Genomic DNA, 4077 nt, shown 5'->3' on the forward strand with positions numbered 1-4077 from the left:
TAGTTTATTCTTTCTCGATACAACTTTATAATACACAGAATTTCCACAGTCACTTTAAACTTAACAACCTTTATAACACACGCTATAAATGACAGTGATTCACACACTTTACTTCCGGTGCCTACTGCTCGCTTGACTCAATTATCTATCTATACCTATATCTTCAATCTATCTGCATATCCATCTATCGCTGGCTTTATTTACTGGACTTATATCTAAAAAAAAATGGCGCTTGGCAAACATTCGGATATTAACAGAGTTCCTCGATAAGTCATGATCCTTCTAGAAACTCCAGCGCGCATGTTCCCAGAATCGCGTGACTTCCGCTGTCGTAACAATATTTATAATCAGGATGGATTACCTTGTTAGGTATTGTCGAGAGTCTAGCAATAATTTGGGTTAGATACTTAAAACGTATTTGTTTACTTTTTAACTCCTAGAACAGTCCATTTTGAGAGGATCTAAAGTTCAAGTTAAAAGCTAGCTGTGAGGGAAACGTGAGTGTCGCGAGAAAACTCATTTTTACGGCCAGGGTGCCAAATAAAATTGCTCTGACAGTGCCCGAAAAACATAAAAAGGAGAAAATAATGGGGAGCTTATATATGAATCTGGAATAGGGGGCGCATTGATGTAAGTAGAGAAAATCACAAGATTTAACTTGCTATGGGCAATATAGTGGGGGTATAAAGGCTGAAGCAAGTGAGGTACGGTTCAAACCAATGCTTAGACGGTTAGAGAAGAGTAACTTTCGTGGGAATAAAGCTATGGTGTGTGAGGAAGTAAGTATTATCGGAAATATATTTTCAGTATAGGAAAATGTTATAAATAGTTAATATTTTATGTGTTGTCATAACGTACATGTGAAAAAATTAGGAAAGAAAATTCTTTTAGTTGCACTTGTTGACGGGGTAGCCGGAAATAAAGTCGCAGGAAAAAAAAGTCAATTTTTTTAATATCCAAATACAATGTAAAGTAATAGAACAACATTTTTAAGTTAGTTATTTATTGCAATAATAGCATGATGTGTAATATTATATGAAAGTACATGGCATATATTAATAACACAACTTGCATAACTGTTGTACAAGGAGATATATATATATATATATAAGTAAATAAAGAACGAGGCTACTCGCCTGGCTTATCTGACCTGAGGATCGTGGTGCCTACTAATCTGACTTCACAAGAGATCAGTCCGGATTACGATCCTGGATGGCTCCTCTTACATTTCATACATTATATATTGAATTTACTAACACATCATCTAATCTAAGCATTTCTTCATTGAGATTCATAGTGTCGTGCTTTTTGGTCAAAGAGTTCTCTACTAACAGTCTGACAAATGTATTCGTATATAATGCAGAGTCAACTGCACTTTCAGGTAAAAAATATATATGTGGTCAGTCATCGCATGAATGGATGGAATAATTCAATAATGAAACTTCTATGAACTTAAAAATTATAAACATAAACCTTAAAATCGTGACTTTTTTTTTCCTGTGACTTGTTTCCTACATTCGTTGACGGAAATCTTTGTAACAGTTAATAAGGGGTTAACAACCCAGTTGGAGGCCTCTACGAAACCCCTTTGGCCCTCTAGTTCTCACCCTTATTCTAAGTACTTATTGTTATTACAAAATACCTTATGTAAAAAAATATCTATAAAAAAGTGCATATTTCTAATCTGAAATCTAGTAAGAAACAGCATGTACATAAAATCATAATAACCCTTCAGATTTTTGTGTAGTTTCCTAAACCACAGTATAGTGTGTTTGTTTTTGTGTATAAGGCTTTTAAATTAATCCGAACTCAAATTCACTAATTACTGCTGATCTTCATATTGAAACCTGTACGTTGTAAAGAATAATGTAACAAAGATATTACTGATTAAACTATTCTCACTATCTACCAAATCCAAGTATACATTTACGTAGAAAAAAAAACAAACAACATTCCCTATTGTGTCCCAGTATAAACTTTCACATTTGTAATGTGAAATCTAAATAACATACAGCATGTACGTGTAGAAACTCCAAAATTAAAATATTGGATGTTTACATAACTTCATCCACAATATAATGTTTCTAGTTTGTTTTCAAATGCAAGGCTTTTGCATTAGTTCAAACTCAAATTCACTAATTACTGCCATATATATTTTACTGGTCCAAGAAAACTAGAATGGATCTTATTACATCCTGGAAGTCGAAAATAATACTACATGCTTTACTATTCTATGGTATATATATATTTTCATATCTGCGAAATTGTTGATTTTTTCTAACTTCAGATTTAAACATCCGGCTGAGGTTTTAATTCAGCCTGGGGTGTTATTATTTATTTATTTATTGTCGATTGACCGTTCAAGGACCTCGTTTGCTATTACAAAAAGCGAGTCAACCAGTTTTAAGTAGGAGGTCACTCCTGAAGAAGTTGTAGAACAAAACGTTGAGCGAAATGAAAATAAAACCTTGTTCTCGTTTTAGTCCTAGCATGATAAGTCTAAGGTGCTCCAGTCTCATCTGAACTTTCATGGAATAGTTGCATTCTATATAACTGACTTTGTGTAAGGTGTGACCTTAGACAAGCACAGCCGCATCGGGCTCAGCGATTAAACATTGAATGTTTTTAATTTCAGATTTCCCTTTTTCATGTTTGTCAGTTTTTAATCTATACTGTTGGTTATAGTTACCATTGTAGTTGTATTAAGTTTAATACTGTATCAGCCAAACTCAAGACAACAGCAATGTTTGTCTATTAAAGGAGAAATGACGCATGATCACTCGCCACATCTGACGTATTCTCCGTTTCTGTTTGCTTTTCGATCCATAAGTAGTCACGAGAAAAAGTATGTTAAAATGTTTGCCTTCTCTGTAAGTTTTTCCCAGTGCGCCAATAAAATTCAGCTGATCTGACCCAGGAAAACCACTCGGAAACCAATTTCTAAGTATTTCTTGTTGGTGATTTATTATAATGTTCACCGGGATTTTGTGATACGTCATTTAAATATACTGTTTTAGGCTGTGTTCGCTGAAGGATGTTTTTACATGGTGTAATGTTTGTGCAAAGTCTAGAAATTTCATTAAAGCTTAGGCCTCTGTAAAATCTTCAAGCATTCTGTAGTATGTAGAAAACTGTTACAATATAAGAAACGTCTGACTGAGTTGAGTTAGATTAATTAATCAGTTCAGTGTCAGTTAGTGTTTGTTTGTTTCAGAACAAAGCCACATTGCTGTGTCTACTGCAGGGAATCAAACCCTGGATTTTAGCGTTTTAAGTACGTACATTTACCGCTGTCCCATCGGGGGACGTCCGTCAATTATTAAATTTTCAAAATAGTGAATGCGTTTGTTATTCATCTCTTAGAGAGGAAAGTCTTGCAAGTAAATTAAGCTTACATTATTTTCGGAATTTCTCTTGAAACGTTGTTTGTTGAGTAATGCCTACCAGTGAACGTAACCTTTATTCTAGATAGAACATGAATGAAGAAACAAATTAATTTGTTATCGTTACGTGTACTGATCTTCGCATTATTATTTCCTAATAACCCAAAATAACCCGCCCAACTATATAATTATTATAATACGTTACAATACATTGAATTGCGTTTGGAAGCATTACATATGATAAGGTATTTTATTTTGAAGTGTTTTTTGTTTTAAGATTTGTAGTTTAATCATGACGACAAAATCTCGCATTGATTTCAATGTTTTCAGCTTCGCGTTTTTAAATTTGCACAAAGCTCTCCACCTATTTAAGTATCCTCCCATCCTCTTCCTCTCCACCTATTTAAGCCTCCTCCCATCCTCTTCCTCTCCACCTATTTAAGCCTCCTCCCATCCTCTTCCTCTCCACCTATTTAAGTATCCTCCCATCCTCTTCCTCTCCACCTATTTAAGTCCTCCCATCCTCTTCCTCTCCACCTATTTAAGTATCCTCCCATCCTCTTCACCTATTTAAGCCTCCTCCCATCCTCTTCCTCTCCACCTATTTAAGCCTCCTCCTATCCTCTTCCTCTCCACCTATTTAAGTATCCTCCCATCCTCTTCACCTATTTAAGCCTCCTCCCATCCTCTTCCT

This window comes from Limulus polyphemus, unplaced genomic scaffold, assembly GCF_000517525.1.
Source record: "Limulus polyphemus unplaced genomic scaffold, Limulus_polyphemus-2.1.2 Scaffold3853, whole genome shotgun sequence".
Taxonomy (NCBI): domain Eukaryota; kingdom Metazoa; phylum Arthropoda; class Merostomata; order Xiphosura; family Limulidae; genus Limulus; species Limulus polyphemus.